Here is an 18,292-nt window from a genome sequence, read left to right as displayed (position 1 = left end):
GCCGTTCTTCCCGTTCTTCGTCTGTTTCTTCGGCGCGGCGCCGTCGCTTGGCCGCAGCAGATCGTTCCAGCCTCACCTTGTACACATCATCCGACATAGCGCACTGAGAGGAGCGCAGCTGCAGCCCCCCCCCCCCCCCCCCCCCCCCGTTTTATCCCGCTCTGGCGAGCGCCCTGTCTCGGTAGCGGCGCAGCCGGCGTGTAATGCTGTACCTCCGCCATCGATGGCGCGAGCTGGGGCCCCGTCTCTCGGTCTGTCGTGACGACACACAGTCACGTGACGCGCCGCTGTGTAAGGAGGCGCCACGACCATCGATGGCAGAAAAGTGCAAGCAGTATTGCTTTAGCAATAAAAAACAGTTCCTAAGTGGTTTAGGGGTAGCGCACGCCCGGCTCACGAGTCAAGGCGCAGCGGTCCGAGTCCCGGCTCGACCTTTTCTTCTTTTCAGCGCAGTGGCTTTTGTATCTTCAGAGGCACTACGTAATGGTGGTGGACGACCAATGAGGAATTGTGTAGTGACGTCATCACAGTTGCACTTTGTGATCGCTGTGGAGTATTTAAATTACCCGCGCGAGGTAATGTGGTTGTGACGTCACGACCCTCTCAACCAATCCCGATTTCCTCGACACGCCAACAACTACGGCGGTTCCTAAAACGAAACTATACAAAAACAGTCCATGGTTCTCAGATAAAATGCGCGTGCCCGCATTGCTTGTCGGTCTATGTAGTGCTACTTCCGCTTAATCGTTGTAAAAAGGGAACATAATTAAATTTCACGCCAAGACAATGCCAGTGGTTTGCAATTTCTACTTCTAGCCTCTCTGCTGCTCTTACGCTCCCTTCAACTAATGATGTTTCATTACGTGTTTACTTGTCAGAAATACACGTTCTTCTATGATGAAACCGAAGTCAATAATGACTTCTGTGGTGCGGCTGCAGTTGCGTGTAGTGGTATCTATGCAGTCAGTAAGCTGTCAGAGCTTCGTCGTTGCTCGGGCCCAGTTAGTTGTCTTACAGGGTCGATGACAGCAACAAGGAATGACAGAAAACGTGTTGAACTATGATATGGCTGCTGTTGGCCTGTGCACACCTGGCTGTAGAGTTTAGAGGAGCAGCATGCGTGCGTCACGGCGGTGCTCGCGTGTCTCTCCAGGGCTGAGGAGGGCGTTGGGCGGAGGACTTAGTCAGCACCAGCGCCTATCCGGGGGGATCGAGAAAGGCTCGGCGGCAGCAGGACAGTGATGAACGAGCGCGAGCACGCCCTTCTCGCTTTCATCGCGTCCGGACCCCACAGGGAGATCGCACGCTTCCGAGGTGCCTCCTCTCGGCGCCTGCGTCCCCGCGCCGCCGGCAGGCCGACGCGACCGATGCTGCCTACTCTCCAAGCTAACAAACAGTCGGTCAGCAGCTGCAGCCCTCGTCGTACAGCCACTCCTCGATCGTGCCCCACTTTCCGCGGCGCCCCTAGTTTCCAGGAGGCTACTCGCCCTGCCCTTCCAGAAGGAACATTCTACTCATCCAGAGAGCGTCGGTGGCTCTTCAGGCGAAGCATTGTGGAATCCCTTAAACCTTACGCTACGCCATTCCAAGCTCGACAAAGTGGTGGAATGATAAAACGCTGGCTGGCAATGAGTGGATAAATCTGGAAGTTACTGACATCTGCCGGTTCTTATAGTCAGCAGATGAGGCGACTTAGGAACGATTACAGGACAGGATCTGCGCTCCAGAGCAATGTGCGCGCTGACGAAACCCTGTAGCCGACGCTGCACCGAAAGTAATGAAAAAGTTGGTTTAATTTTTCATTGACTGGCATACGTGGTTCAAATGCTTCATGTTTGCAGAGCAACTCTTTCTCAATACATGGGTACTCCTGAATGTAATCTCCATCGCAAGCGTTACATTTGCGCCAACATTGAACCTGACTTTCAAATCCACTTTGAAAAAATTGAGGTGTGCACTATTGTATCCATTTCTTCACATTCACTATCACCTCGTCAGTATCATCAGACCGCTGTTCCCGAATACTCTCTTTCACCAGGCCGAACAGGTAGAAGTTGGAGGGCTCCAGATCCGGGCAGCGCGGTGTATGGGGACCACCGACCAGCCTAATTTGCCGATCGCCTGATTTGTGGCAGATGTGGGTGGTAGAGCAGTGTCATGGTGAATGTGGATCTTGTTCGATCTCTTGCTCCTTACGGCTTTTTTCAGCTTTTCAGGAGTTTCTATCTACCGCTGGCTGGCCACGGTACGTCCATGTTCCAGAAAATCAAGAAGAATGACACCCTTGTCATCCCAAAAACAGACAGTCACCGTGATTTCCTGTGCTGATCACTAGCTCTTGAACTTCTTAGGCCTTGGTGAAGAGGTGTGACGCCATTCTGTGGATTGTTTCTTCGTTTCCGGATTATAAAGACACGCCCATGTTTCATCTATTGCCACCAGCTCGGAAAAAAGCGTGCCTTCGTCGGCTTCAAACGCTTCCAACAGATCACAGCAGGCTTCCTCTCTCCTGTCCTTGCAGTGTTTTGTTAACTGCCGAGATACCCCCTCTGCACAAACTTTTCAATATGTTAAGTCTTCCATCATCTTGTGAATGGCATTGTGACCGCAGTAAATTCGGCAGCAAGCTCACGGACTTAGACTCTCCGTGCGAATCAATTCGTCCACTAGCTGACGATTCGTGCCACGGCTTGCAGTTGATGGTATCTCACTGGGTTGTTTGTCTTCAGTGGTAGTTTACCTTTCATTAAAATTCTTCATCCATCTCAGCCTCCCACTTTTGTCAATGTTATCATCTCCGTAAAAACTCAGTAGCCTTCTGTGGATGTCGGAAATCCTGCATCCTCCCGTCGTCAAAAACTTAAAGCCACCGCGGTTGCTCAGTGGTTACGGTGCTCGGCTGCTGGCCCGAAAGACAAGGGTTCGATCCCGGCCGCGGCGGTCACGTATCGATGGAGGCGAAATGCTTGATACCCGTGTAATGTACGATGTGAGCGCAAATTAAAGAACCCCTAGTGGTCGAAATTATCCGGAGCCCTTCATTACGCCGTCACTCATATAACCTAAGTCACTTTGGGCCGTAAACCACACAAAGCAAACCAACCAAAATCTCAATGATGGCCCGTTGCTTCTGATTCGAGTCAGTGAGTCAACTGTAGTAAGGAGCAAGAGATCGAACAAGATCCACATTCACAATGACAATGGACGACCCCACATACCTTCTGCGACAAATCAGGTGGTCAATAAATTAGGCTGGTCGGAGGTCCCCATACACTGCGCAGCCCGGATCTGGAGCCCTGCAACTTTTATCTATTCGGTCTAGTGAAAGACACTCTTCGGGGACAGCGATTTGACGGTACTGACGAAATGTAAACGGCTGTGAAGGAGTGGGTATAACAGTGTACACCTCAATTTTTTCAAAAGTTTGCGGTTATAATTAAATAGGTAACTCCGAGTGCAAGCAGGACAACTTCCCTGCATCTATGCCAGAGCGTGAAGGGTCTCACCTTTCCGTTCGTGCTGGCAGATGGCACTTCCCGAGTGGAGTGTTCCTTTCCAGGGTGGACTTCTGGGTTTTGGGGCGCGGGCTCATTTAGCCACACCAACATATTTATTGCGGAAATCGGCGTTTTAGCGTAGTTGACACATTGGCGCGTCCAATACTGCTTCCAGACATCGAAGCCTTATTTCATATTGAATTATAAAAGCTCTCTCTCCATTGTAAGTGTCGGAACAATCCCTATGCCTCAAAATGTCGTCTCCATCTCGAACAATGGGCGTGACCATCTTGTAAATTAAGCTGCATCGAGGCACGACAGGCAGGTAGCAGAGAAGGAAGCAGCTCTCCGGGAGAGAAGGAGGAAGCGGGTGAATAAGTAGAAAAGGTAACAGGACCCCTTTCGTTGCGTCGTCCAATCTGTCAGCCTATACCCTATTAATTCTCCTTTTCCTCTAAAGCTCCTAATCATTCCAACAGTTCACCGCCTGTGTCTTGGCCACTCCCCCGTAGTGGGTATGTGCCATTCTACTTGAGGCCAACCAACCAACCAACCAACCATGTCGGTGGTTGACAGAGCAGGAAAACACAAGGACACGAAAGCAGAAACGCACTGGCGCCGCGCTTTCTCCTTATGTGTGGTTTATTAAACGTGCGATACGAGATGTTGACACACTCAGCAGGCGCCGGCTACTCCTCTTCGGTCCGCGAGTACCGCAAAATTTTGCCAGTACAGACGTGACTAGCATCACAGGGAATAAGGCAAGTGCAGGAGAAGAAAGCTAGCTCCTACTTCACAAAAGTTCGCTGCGCGCCAGACCAGCACCGAAACGTCCCTGGCGAGTTTCCATGCTGTTCTGGCGCCGAAAAATCATTGAAAAACCCTGAGACATTGAAAAAACTGCGCGTGCTACTATTCACGCAGGGTGGTCGCTATTAGCAACCGGCTCTAGGCAGTCTTCAACGCACTGACTTTATTTACGGTCGATGTTTTTATTGAGCGGGCACTTCTGCCGCATGGTTGTATATGTTATACGAAGGAAGTGCGAGTTAAAAGGGCTCTGAAAGGGGCTCTAATAAAGCTGCGGTATGCGTGGGATGTTAAAGCAACCCGCTTCAGGAATATTGTCCCGCAAGAATTTTTTTTAAGGCGCTTTGTAGAAGCTGAGCTATCTCTCTCGCTTAGTTATCTTCTGAGCTGAGTTATCTTCTCTCGTCACTGAAGTTTTTGCACTCTGGATGGTCGGCGCTCCTCCGCCGGCCCCACCTCCGGAGGCGGAGCTTCCTCACCCACCGGAGCCCCGCGGTTTATTGGCCGTGGCAATGGTAGCTGCCTGACGTCTGAAAGAAGCTAACCGATAACCATATCTCAACTTGTATACGCAGGTGCGAGTGACTGAGGAGGGAGCGAGCTTGAAAAAGTCGCCGGGAAGGGCTCGCCATCTTTCGCTCTTGATTATGGGTTCTCCGCTGCGAGTAGAAGTGTATTATTTGGCTCAGGTGTTCATGACAACACAGAGCAGTGATTGAGATAGTTGATGCGCTCTCCTTGGATGATTTTTCAGAGCCCCTTTAAGTGACGTAACAAGTACTAGATGCTGCGTCTGCTGAGCGCCTTTTGGAAACCGTGAAATGGTTGGCCGCGAGTTCATTAGAACAGAAAATTTCGTAATTTGCGAATATTCAGAAGAGTTGAATACTTTGGAAGACAAAAGTACGGTGCGAATCGATTCGAATAGCGAGCATGCACTATTCGAAGACTTCGAAATTTCTTATTTTCGCTTACCTCTAGAGAACACCTTCCCCCCACCCACCCCCCAAAAAAAAATTGACAGACGATTGTGATCGCCGGTAATGCGAAATTTGAGCGGACTTCTTCATGGCTGGCAGGTGGCGTGTTACGCTGCTAGCCACTGTCTGGGATCTTCCCGTGGCAGCCACCTTGGAGGTGGCGTTTCGCTCTGCTACTTGGACAACCGGTTACGCCGACTACGCCAAAGACTACGCCGACAACACCGACGCCAACGACTACGACGCGGAAGCCACGAACGGGCGCCTATGGGCTGCGCACTAAAAATGCTTGTTGGGGCGCCTGGCCTTCGGCGCAGTTTGGCGTAATTCCAACCAGTGTTTTGCTTTCGTAGCAGCAATGCGCAGAAAAGCGTGTTTGTATCAAACTGACGCAACTGGTGCCGCTATCCCAACGCTGCCGGGGAAGGCTATAATTTTGGCTGGACTGGACAACACAAATTGGACGGTATATAAACCAAAGCATACCAAAATTTTGGCTACAATAATGACACATGAAAGAAAAGCACTGAAAAGTAGGCTCCTCGCTTGCATTCTCGTGTTCGTCTCTATTCTAACTATGTAATTCAGATATTTCCCTTTGAAAACATATCTCTGGGCGGCATCTTAACGCGACAGCAAAATTAAAAGCCTTGTCGGCTGCATTGGCTGCAGGGAAGTGGTGTCACCAGACCGGAAGTGACGTCACTTCCTGCAAAGGCATCAACAGCTTCTAATGCTATCGCATTGCCAACACATCATCAGGTAATTAGGCGTCCCTGTGAATTTTTGGTGGAAATAACCCAGCAGAAACGTGATGGCCAGAGAATTATTCGTACTTCCAGTAACATCTTCCAGCATCAATGTTGGCATAGTTTAAGGCAGCAAATCATTCACAACTATTATGTGGGAGTGGACAAGCTGAAGAGAATATGGTTATAGGCTTTCACTGCTTATGTTATATAGCAGCAGTCGTGAGACGAAAAAATTAAATTGATGAAAGACAATTATCTAGAAGCACGGTAGCAACGTGGGTAATATAATGATCGTGAAGGCTCCTTTTATATTGTTGTATATGCTGCTCTGTCGCTTATTCTCTTTCATCCCCCCCCCCCCCCTCCCACCCTTTTCTCTCTTTCTCTGTGGCTTCTGGAAGGCACTGCGTGACGGAAAGAAACAGATCGCACGGGAGAAGAAACAGGAGCAGAGGAGGGAGGTGGCAATCTCCAACGGAATGGGCCCAGAAGAAACATTAATCAGAGAGTTCACCCCAATAACAAAGTGGCACATCGAGCCCGGCAACCACAAGCCCCGTCGTTGTGTCCTCTCGCGCACTTCCGGAGGTCGCGAGGATAGAAGAGAGCGCGATCGAGAGACCGCGTTCCGCGCCCGGCACGTCACCCAGTTGCCTGATAAATGACGCGGTCCCCATCGCCCCACCGCCGCTTGTCGGGTTCGGCTGTCGAGCCCTTCGCCGAGGCCGTTAATAAAGATGCTGCGGGAGCCGACAGCACGCTCGCAACCCTCGGATCATCGCAATGAATAGGCGCGACAAAGCCTCGCCGCAGTGCGCTGCAGGGTAACACGGTCCCTGGGCCCGCTTTTCCAGACCCGCGCCGTGATTGCGGCCGGCTCGCTCAGGCAGTGCTCGCCGCTCACACGGCACTCGAATCGCGTGCTCTTGCAGTCTTGCAAGGTTTGGGAATCGAAGCGAATAACGGCACTCGAACGTTGAAAATTTAATAGCTGTTTCGCTTACTGTAGCCCAGGGGTTCTCAAACTGGGTTCCGCGGAACACAGGGGTTCCGCGGGCTGTCTTCTTGTGTTCCGCGAGAACCCTCACCGGTCTTGACCCGGCAGCTGATATGAGACTGTCTCTGAGTGCTACTGAGCCACGCTTTGACTTGCTCTTAAAAGGGAAGCAGTACCACCCATCACTTTAGTATTTGTATTAATCTGTGCAATAAACATTTAACCTTTGCAACTCTCTCTGCAAAAATGCACTCGACAACATTGCTGCTAAGTGAAAGCGGGAGGGGGGGTTCCCTGGAATTTATTGAAGGCTTTTGGGGTTCCTCCAAGCAAAAAAGTTTGAGAACCCCTGCTGTAGCCGATTGCGCGCGCACGTACAGACGCACACATGGCGGGTGAATTGATTCGGAGGAAGAGAACGGCAAGGCCAGCTCAAGCCCGACAGCTACATATCCAAGTACTGTGCCCTGGTACCCAAAATGTCGGACATGATTTATAGAAAATTCGCCTCCTTGTGAGCCACTATCGTATCGCAGTATGGTATATACTGTGCACAATAGCTCACAGGCCATATGTGCGGTCCTGGCCAGTGTGCCTAACTAATGCTAGAATGGCGCCGATGAAACAGCAACAACATTAGGCCGGAGTCATGCGACTGCCAGCTTGTCACGTTGTCTTTCAACTGTTGGCAAGGTCCAATCACGCGAGTTCAGCGAGGAAATTGTTCTTAGCTAAAGGGGCAAACTAGAACATGATTGGCATTTTCTTACTGCAATATGTGAACGTTAAAATCGGGGATAGCTGAGCTAGCTGGTGCATATTTAACGCGACAGCATTAATAAAATGCTGTCGCCCGTTATAGAGAATATACGGCGTCGTTGTCGGCGTTATGAGAGAAAAATCTCCACATACATACTCCACATACAAGGTTTTCCACATACTGCTGCAGAGAAGAAACAAAGACAAAAAACAGCCAACAGGTGATTGTTTATGGTTTACGGGGGTTTAGCGTCCCGAAGCAACTCAGGCTATGAGGGACCCCGCAGTGAAGGTTTCCGGAAATTTCGACCACCTGGGGTTGAGGACGATGAGTTGCCAGTGCAGCAGAGTTCTCGTCTGTTGTCTCTTCTTTGTCTTCGATTCTTGCTGCAGTATAGAAAGAAAATACAAAGTTTTATTTTGAAGTTCAGCGACCAAAGTTGAACCTGCTGCTTAGTATGCTAAGTTAGTGTCGGTGACCTCTTCCTTTTCAAGATATGACGACGGCACATTATACGCAGCTGTTGCACTTTTGCTCATGAAGAAAGATCAACAGAAACGACGATATACAAAGAAAAGACATAGATAGGAGTAAGGAGGAGCTATTTCCATGTATACGCCTGTGTCTATGTCTGTGGCTATGTGTCTGCGTGTTTATGTACCTATGTGTCTATGTGTTTGTCTGTTTCGATGTCCATATTCGTTCTGTGTGTGTTTAGTTTATTCAGGTGGTTTTTGCGCATGAATATGGACGATCAACAGGCCCCACAACATACCTTTCTTCGTTTCTGCATCGGAAGAACTTCTGAAAATTTTTCCTCACCAAATTTACGAGTTTCACTCTCTAACGTAAACCCAATACCACATCTTCCGCACCTCTGAATTTACTCGAAAGCCGCGGAGTCATTGCTATCGCTGACATTGACAACTCGGAGCAGAGGGCGCCGAAAACAAGAGCATTTAAAGAGCATTTAAATAGCTTTGCGGAAATACCATCATTACATCTCATCTATGTCATAAAGCTCTCGTTTTCAACGCATTTGTTCGCATCTTTAATCTACGCCTCAAGTGATACTCTAGGCATTATATGTGTTAAACATGTCAAGAATTAATAACTTAATCATCGCAGAACCATTAGTACCTGAACAGCAGTCAGCAGCTCTACATGGAATACCGCTCTCGTGAAGCCACAGTAACCATACCGCGCGGCGATAGGGCTTATTATTCAGTAGGCAGTAAATAAATCATGTAAGATGAAATTACCCGCCACGGTGGCTCAGTGGCTAAAGCGCTCGTCTACTGAGCCAGTACCCGGGTTCGAACACCACCGCGCCGGATACGTTTCAAACGTTTCAATGGAGGCGAAACGAAAATGCGCCTGTATGCTGTGCGATGTCAGTGCACGTTAAAGATCGAAATTATTCCGGAGTCCTCCACTACATCACCTCTTTCTTCCTTTCTTCTTTCACTCCCTCCTTTATCCCTTCACTTACGGCGCGGTTCGGGTGTCCACCGAGATAAGTGAGACAGTTACTGCGTCATTTCCTTTCCTCAAAAACAAATTTTCAATCATCAAGATGAAAATACAGCATACATGAAGATCCATATTCGATTTGGCATCTACAGATTTCGCTAATTCATCCCCACGGGGCTCTGTCTCTCAGTTTAACATGCATGCGTGTCCATGGCCTCCTTAAGGGGTTGGCCAAACCAAATCCAAATGGTTGTCCATCTCTCTGGCATCTGCAGGTCCAAAATTAAACGAGCGTCCAGTGCACACCTGCTGCACCGGTGGCTGCACCGAGCTTCATTCCTGCTGCAAGGAAAGAGCAGCGTATATATGGACGCGCCCAGAAGCATCTTCCTGCTACTTTTCAACTCCTTTTCCAAAAGTCGATAGCCCAGGTAGCGAAATTAATGCATGGCTGAATTCTCGGGGACCACCTTACAATGATTCTGTTGCCGATGCAGTATTTTGCCCTATATATGGCGTTGATAGCTATTGCATATGAGATCAAGGGCGATAGCTCCCAAGCACTTCCAGCCGCCGGCTCCTTTCTCAAAGGGGAAGCTGCCCAATGGCACACAGGCAGGACAACGAATAGAAAAAAAAATCTTTACAAGGAAAGGCCCTGTTTATATCAAATTTGTCACGAGGAGCAGGCCGTGACTAAATACGGAGCACGCTGCGTCTTTCGAGGCTCGACTGCCTGCTCTTACTTCACGTTTCCTCCCGAGCAGTGCGGCGTTGTGGTAAAATACATCAACTGATCGCAGACTCGAGAGCCGCAGCGCCCTCTACCATCTGCGCCACTTCTGTTGCCACGACATGCCGAGGTTGGGAAAACACTGCGCTGGCGGTGCGAGCGAAGGGCCGCCCCCGGCGCGGGCGCGGTAACGCGAGTCGCCACTCCACCCGCTCGGCCCAGTGCAGCGCATAAAGGGGCTGCCATGCATGGGTCAGCGTAGCGGCGTCGCTCGCCGCGGCGGCGCGGCCACGAGAAGCTCCCACGCACGCCCGTGGAGCTTTGGGGACGGCACGTAAATCAGGAGCGCATGCGAGGAACGGTGTCAACGCGCGCCTCTGCGCGCTTCGTCGCCGGCGTCGTTGGCCCGTCGCGCCCCGGGCCTCGTCGACGCAGAGGCGAGGAGCGGCGCATGGGCAAAGAGCGAGAAATGGCCTCGCATTTCAGTGTTCCCCTTGTCAGGGAGCTTTACGACCGGCCCGCTGGCCGTAAACTAAGGTTCGGGCAGAGAGGACGACAGAGGCGGCCACGCGGAACGCGTAAATCTTGGCCGCGCGCGCAGCCAGCAACAAGCGCGCGGAAACCGCCGTCGCTTGAGGACGTCTCCCTGGCGGACTTCGTAAATTCCCTTTGGTTGGCCTTCCTCCATTTGCTATCTCGCTCCCAGCCCTTTCTGCGCGTTCGCCGCAGGGGGAGGAGGAGGCTGTCGCTTACCTGCGCGCCCGGAAGCCGGGTGAGTCCGGACACTGCGCATTATCTCTCTCGCGCGCCTCATCTCACATGTAAAGGGACGCTATAAAACCTGCTCAGGCAGTGGTGTCACTGCGAACAGCGCCACTACTATGCGGGGGCACGGTTTTGCAGTGTTGTAGCAGTACTTATGGCACCTAATCTGCAAAAAAAGAGAGAGAAAAACTCCAGGCAGTGAATCTTGATAGGAGGACTCCAAAATGACGTTGGTGCAAGGGAAAATGTGCACCGACTGACCAACTGGCGGGGGAAGTGGGGTGGAGGAGGGGGGGGGGGGGGGGGGGGGGGGCGCAGTTTCGACTTTATAGCTAAATGCGGGGTAGCGCGCAAAATTTGGAAAGGAAGTCTTTTTCGCAGCATTTGCAAGACATTTTATGCTATATGCACCCTGGGACTTTGCGTTAGCATGCACGATGCTCGTCTTCAGGGACATATGCAGCAGCTGTCTTTTATATTGAGAAGATAAACTCAGAGCATTGCAAGGCAAAACCAGGCTTTGGAAGAGATGCTTCGTAAAGCGATTTTATTTTTAGATTAATTGGTTGCAGCGCAATAGACGGTGTTTAACGTGTGGTAACATATTGCCCCCAAATAGACCGACAGCATTGCGCATGAGGGGATTTAAACTAAACTTAGCCAAATGCTACTAACCTGCACGTATCTCCGCTAATTCTCATGAAACATTGCATCCATGACACCACACCGTCTCCCAGCGCACAAGCGTAGATGTCAATACAGCAGCCCTTTCTTGTTACCATACCGCTATAAGGAACGTAAATCATACGCGCCGCTTCGACGTCTCTGGCGTCGCAGGAAAATGCATTGCGTAAACCTGGTGTTCACTTTTCTCAAACAGGATACACGGCTCCTATCTAAAACCAAGCAACTACTCCCACTGCATCCGTACCCGGTTGAATAAACACCAAAAGGCTTTGAAATAACAGTTAGCAGCACGGTTTGTGGTCTTCCTCCTCGACGATCGCTGCGATACTCAGGTGCAAGATAGACGGGGCAAAGAGATGAAGCGTTCCATATGTAGCTATGCTTTTTTTCTTCTTTTGTTATAGCCAGGAACCGACGACCGGAACAGCACGCTTCGTAGTACTCGGTTCGACTTTCCAAGTACATGTTATCAGCCTCGAGATAAACGTGCGCAGGTAACTGCGATTATTTTATTCTTTCCCCGCCTTTAAAAACGATCACTATTTCTTACCGGATCATTTCGTGCACGCTCCATACCCTAAATTTAAAAAACAGATCAGTTCACTGCTTTACGGTTCAACCTCAAATATCGTGCAGAAGTCTAACAGCCGAAATATTTCCACGCGGATCAAGTGATCGCTAAAAATCTTAGATCAGTTTTATTCTTGCAGTATACCGGGTGTTTTTTTTTAGAAGGTCCAAAATTATAAAAAAAGGTAAATTGCTTTAGATTTATTTTAGCACTGGTGCTATACTGGAGGCTACGGCGGGCGCCAGGAAAGAGGAAAAGTGATTTAATTAGTTCACTGATTAACTAAATATGTTAATAAACTTTTCTAATTTTTATTTTAGGGGGTATGTTGTATTCCCAGAATTGGAGATCGTCCTCCAAACAGTCCAACCGGGAAAAAAACAATTTTAATTAAAAATTTCTCACGCACGTTACGAGGCGCGAAAAAGTTACCCTGGTAGGCATCCTCACACCGTAACTCAGCGGCGGTGAGCGCCTCTGACGTAGTTCGCTCCGCCCTGCGCTTTGCGTCACACGGCTGATGTCACCTGAAGCCCGGACGCGGCCTCACGGAATGCCGCGTCGGAACAAAAACGCACTGACACAAAGCACAGGGCGGAACGAATTACGTCACAGGCGCTCAAAGACGCTGTGTTACAGTGTGAAGCTGCCTACCAGGGGGACTTTTTCTCGCTTCGTAACGCGCGCAAAAAATTTTTTCATTAAATTTTTTTTTCTTGGCTGGACTGTTTGGAAGACGATCTCACATTCTGCTAATACAACATATCCCCTAAAATAAAAATTATAAAACTTAATTAACGTATTCAGTTAATCAGGGAACTAATTAAAGTAGTTTGTCTCTTACCTGGCATCCGCCGTAGCCCTCAGTATAGCCCCAGGGTTAAAATAAACCTAAAGGAATTTACCTTTCTTTAAATATTTTGGACCTTCTAAAAAAAACACCCGCTACTATTACTGTTGAAAACCTCGGGAGAGGTTATATGTACACATATGCTGGTTGTACGCATCGCGTGCAACGTACGCGTCTGTAATACGAAGCTGCGTGATCTTTACGACTCCTTGTCGCCGTGTAAGTCCACATGTGTCTTCGTCCATATCCTTTGCGCTGTTTTAAGAAGCATGAATAGCCAACTAGCCCGCTCCTCTACCCTTGTAAGCTTCGTAAAGAAGCTTGTCACCAAAAAGAGACTACGACTACGGTTTCCAGCACCGATTAGTCGCTTCCAAGCTTGGAGATCTAACAGGTCGAGCTTAAAAACAGAAGAAAAAAATGCTTTTCAGGATCTATACTGATGTGAAATAAACCCAGTGTGGGCGATGAATGCCTGTGCTGTAAATCTTTATGGATGATAACTGCGCATAAGGTGCCGAAGAAAAAAAAAAAAGCTTGTCGCTTAATGTGCATGCGTAAGCAATAATGAGCAGTGAGCATTTCACGCCTATAATAAGCCCTTTCTTAGGAACGACACACGCGGTAAAGCTGCCCCCTTCTTTCTTGCAGCGCTCACTCCTCCACAGAGCGGCTATACACTGCGCGCACCAAAACGGCGGACCCTCAAGCGGAGGGCGTGCGCAGTCGGCACTCGCTTCTCGAAGCCCTGCGGAAAGCGGGCGCTCCGTGCCACGATCATCCCGCAGCGGTACCATAAGCCCCGGCCCGAAGTCGCCCGTATGCGGACTGCCCTGCGGCGGAAACAATTAAATGTGCGCCATCCATCTGTGGAGAAACAAATCATGGGGGTAGTATATAGCGCACGCGTGTCCCGATGTAAGACACTGCCGCTTCATCCGCACTAATGAGGGCCTGTCACAGCGCAGCCCGGAGTCATCATTTTGCAAAGCAGATTCCCATTAGAGAATCACGGGCTCAGCCACCAGTCTGCAGCGCAGGATGCGTCCATTTCGCTGCGGCGCAAAGATCGCTGGCTCCTCGGCGTACCGCCTCACTAGCAGTGGCCATTCACCCTGGGGCGGAATGCGTTTGCAGGACGCATGGTATTGTGCACCTATACCACTTCTACAACAAGCGCAGTCATGTAATCTGATGGCGAACGCGTGATAACGCGAAGCCAGAACAGCATGCCCCCGAAATTTGGCGCAAATTTCTCTCTTTGCCCCGCTTCTTCGGAGCACTGTAATATCTTCAGCGGCAGGTTTAGGTCACACCTTTCACGAGGCTTCATTGTAATGGTTTTGGAGAGCAGAGCCGGCGACTGAAAAAGGTTAGTCACCCAAGAAATAAACATGTTCTCCTTTCTATGTTGCGTCCATCTATAGCACTGTATGCCCGTACTTATCACTGCGTTTACAGCGCAATGAAATTTGGTTTTTTGAGGAAAGGGAATGGCGCAGGAATTTTCTCACGCCTCGGCGGACACCCGAACCACGCCGTAAGGGAAGTGAGGAAGGTGGGAGTGAAATAAGAAAGAGAGAAAGAGGTGCCGTAGTGGGGAGCTAAGGGATAATTTCGACCACCTGGGGATCTTTAACGTGCACTGACATCGCGCAGCACACGGGCGCCTTAAGACCGCAATTTTAAAATCAAAGTCAGTGGTCGGAAGACACGCGTTCATGCACAGTCAATGAAACGCAATAATGAGACTGCATGTCCATTGGCAAATCGTGTGCTGGAGTGAAGCGCGTACATGGACCAGGTCCAAGAACATGCGACAGTAGCACAAGGAGTCCCAGGTTTCATTCGAAGGCAGTTTTCCTGCGGAAACTCTCTTAACAGCCGCAATGTAAAGATGAACACGCGAGGCTCTGCGTGATTGGAGCATTGCGCTTTATTCGTTGGGGATTTTAGCTGCAGAACTCACTGGGCATTCCTTATAACCTCCCCCCCCCCCCCCACGACACACACATACAGACACATGCACATGCACATGCGGACATACGCACGCATGGACGAAGAAACTACGAATTCTAGCAGTGCCCCTGGACCAAGAAGTGTCAATGAGAGCTGCAATGGTATACCGCTACGTATACTATATAGGTTGCGCTACTTGTGCACTCGCACCCAGCCGACGCTCGGGGATCATGTGAACTTTTGTGCGCGACAGTGTATATTATGTACAATTTTTGTCATGCCGCAGTGATATTGGGGACGTGACGCACAGCTCTCGGAACCGTTCCTAACTTCCGTTCGTATTGACTTTAGAGTACCGAGCGGCCTGTCGCAATAGTCAATGCGAAGGCAGCCAGTGCGCTGGCCAGTCGCGATCGGAGCTTAATTACTCGCGAAAAGCTTTGCATATGACACGTCTGATCCGCTTGTGTCGTTGCGCTTGCCTTCACTTCTGTTACCTCATGTTCTGTCAGGACTTAATTTCAATTGCATATACTCCGTAGTTTTATGGCTTATATTATTCTCGCTGATAAACGGGTTGAATGCCATGGATTATTTAATGTTCCTCGGGATACCTTTCCTATAGTCTTACGCTCGTCTTTACCCTGTCGTGTGTGGTCGTGTGTGTGTGTGTGTGTGTGTGTGTGTGTGTGTGTGTGTGTGTGTGTGTGTGTGTGTGTGTGTGTGTGTGTGTGTGTGTGTGTGTGTGTGTGTGTGTGTGTGTGTGTGTGTGTGTGTGTGTGTGTGTGCGTGCGTGCGTGCGTGCGTGTGTGTGTGTGTGTGTGTGTGTGTGTGTGTGTTTCGCGCAACTACCATGACTGAAGGACCTTTCCTTTTCCCCTCTTGCTGTGTTTCCACGCAGTCTTCACTGGACACTTTGCACCTTGATAGATCATTTTTACACCTTGGGGGCATTTGCACTGATGGCGAATGAAGAAGGGGAGTTTTGCATTCCCGCACGCGCTTGCATGCGGAACCTCGCACCGTAGGTGGGCTAGGAGAAAGACGAAGAGACCACAAGTTTCTTTTTACACCATCTGTCTTGTTAGTCAAAGTTTATGATTGACTAAATTTTCGAGATCCAAGAAAAGCATCGTCCCATGCGCTTTAATCTTATCTACACGTTCGCTGCTAAACTGCAGGTATATGAGCCCCTAAAAACGTGTAAGAGCGTTAAACTGGACACAATGGCGATTTAGCAACGCAACTTCGCTGTCTAGCAACCTCAACAGCCTGTTTTACATTAACTGCAGTGGGCAGCGTAATGGGGTGACATGTTCAAAATATGTAAAAACACTTGCGCTCCCTTGTGGCTTTTACAGGGCCGGATTCGTGGGCAACTCTTGGCGGTCCTGATGGAAAGGGCATAGAGGTAGACCCATATGCGTAATGCATTTTTGTAACTTTATTCCCTGAAAAAAATGAAGGGGGGGGGGGGGGGTTAGTTTTGGTATATAATTTATCATGCTGTGGGTGAGGAGGAAGGAGCATAATTTTTCCCTCTCCCTCTATAAATCCGCCTATAGTCATACGAAGCAGTATTCGCCGAAGCGCGCAAAGGCAATGTACAAGGCTGAACAGTGCCCTTGAAAGGCGGCGTTTGTAATTTTGCGCAAAAGTATCTGCGGCTCCAGTTCTGGGCCGTTTTCAATATAGAGCTTCACATATATCAGCTTGCACTCCTTACCTGTGGCCGGTGTGGCCTCGGTGTTGCCTTCGGACTGCTTCATCCCCCCCCCCCTTTTTTTTTTCCGAGATCGTGTTGGGCAACAAACAAGCTGGTCGCCGCAATAGAGAAACACCAATCAACGTCCTCGGCACAGCGGTAAACGAAAGCAGCGCTCGTGTACACGTCGAGATACCGCGAACTGGGTGCCTTATTCATCACCCGGGGGGATCCATTACGCCACACGAGCTCCCAGAAAAAGACGCCTCGGACCTCACGCCCGCTGCTTCGTTCGGGGCTGTCATCAGTCTCCCAGAGAAGAGCGAAGAGGAACAACGTTTTCCTTGCGCCCGGGAAGACAGACTGACCCGCCGCCACGAAGGGGGCGAAGCCGCCGCGCGGCGGAGGTCAGAGCGATGGTGAGAGCCCTTCGGCGGCGGCGGGGCTAGGGCGGACCTTCGGGCACCCATCCGTGTGGTCATCGAGAGCCGCTTACGCACTTTGGATCGCAAAGAAAGTGGAGAGGGAAAGAAGACGGACTGCCAAGGGCTCAGAGTGGGACTGCTGCCGGCTGAACAGTCTGGCTTCGCCTATTGCGTGCAGCGCAGTCGATGATGAGCAGGCCAGGGACGTGGCGGCCACTACACTACTACGCGAGGTAACGTAGATGATACGGCCTGCTTTTACTGAGTGCCGGGACGCAAAACAGAGTTTGTATGGAACAAGAGACCTAACTAGACACAACGCGAAGACTGGCCCGCGTTAGTGGAGCAGTGTTCAAATTCGTTCGCTTTGCTGAATGCTTTGGTTTCGACCGCGGCAACCAGCCTGCTGCCCAGAACGGGCAAGCTCACGTAGCGTAAGAGAGCCCTCCGACCAGCAGGTTGACCGAAAAGTCAGGAACAGCGGCGGCAGCAGCAGCAGCTTTCGACAGGTAAGCCTTCCCCTCGTTCTTCGGCAAAGCGTGAGCGATGAAGCTGCGCCCGAGGAAAGGGAAGCCTCGGCCATGCGCGCAGGTCTTCTTCCGCCGCTTCGGGGATAAAAATCTATCACGCACGCAGAGCGGCGCGAGAGTCATAATGGGCAGCGGGAGCAAGCCTCGCAGCGCGCCCCATTCATCAGGGACCGGCCGGCCGCCGCTGACCGCCGCGGTTGACTGCGAGGACCACACACGTGGCCGCCGCGCCCCGCGGCACCGGTCGTGTGTGCGGCGACCGAGGCGGCGGCGACTCCGCCACCACGGCCCGTCGCTGGCAGCGGCGGGCGTGCCGTTGCCGGAGACCGCTCGTTGGGCGACCTTCGAGACTCGGCCCCTCCCCGAGACGACGGCGTGGAAGACCGCGTCCGGTCCCCGAACACCGGGACTGTGCATGTATTTTGCATAACGCCGCCGGGGCGGGGATATCGGCGAAATGCTGTCAAGTTGAACGCGGTTAACGCGTGTGGATAGACACACGAGGCTGTGTTCACGTAACTTGTGATACGTAATGGCACTGTGCGAATGTACGGCCCAGGGCTCTTTGCAGGTCGTCATGTCCAGCGAGGAAGGCGCCGGCCAGTCACGAACCACACTATGGTATTTCGATCACCACGTACTGCTACCTCCCCGAACGTAGCTATATTTGGCTGCGGAAAAATGAAATAGTGTTCCTGGAGTGGTTTGTCATGGTGACTAGCTAGCGGGGAGAACTTGAGGGGAGGGGCGAGACAGGGGTGGATTTATGGGTCATACTAGGAGGGCCCATGGAGGGGA

At 50.7% G+C, this 18,292-nt stretch overlaps 1 long non-coding RNA gene across 1 annotated transcript in view; it reads right to left on the bottom strand.

Annotated features, from left to right (window-relative positions):
- LOC149352937 (uncharacterized) overlaps nucleotides 1-3,607 on the bottom strand; it is a 71,808-nt gene extending 68,201 nt beyond the window's left edge. Inside the window, exon 1 of the long non-coding RNA XR_016289567.1 lies at nucleotides 3,507-3,607. This is a non-coding gene — a long non-coding RNA (uncharacterized LOC149352937). The remainder of the gene's footprint in view (nucleotides 1-3,506) is intronic.
- Between the last annotated feature and the right edge of the window lie 14,685 nt (nucleotides 3,608-18,292).

Source organism: Amblyomma mixtum, chromosome 3 (genome assembly GCF_055824585.1).
Source record: "Amblyomma mixtum isolate Tamu chromosome 3, ASM5582458v1, whole genome shotgun sequence".
NCBI classification, from domain to species: Eukaryota; Metazoa; Arthropoda; class Arachnida; order Ixodida; family Ixodidae; genus Amblyomma; species Amblyomma mixtum.
The sequence above is the reverse complement of the archived record's forward strand: the minus strand, read 5'-3'. Positions and strand labels throughout refer to the sequence as shown.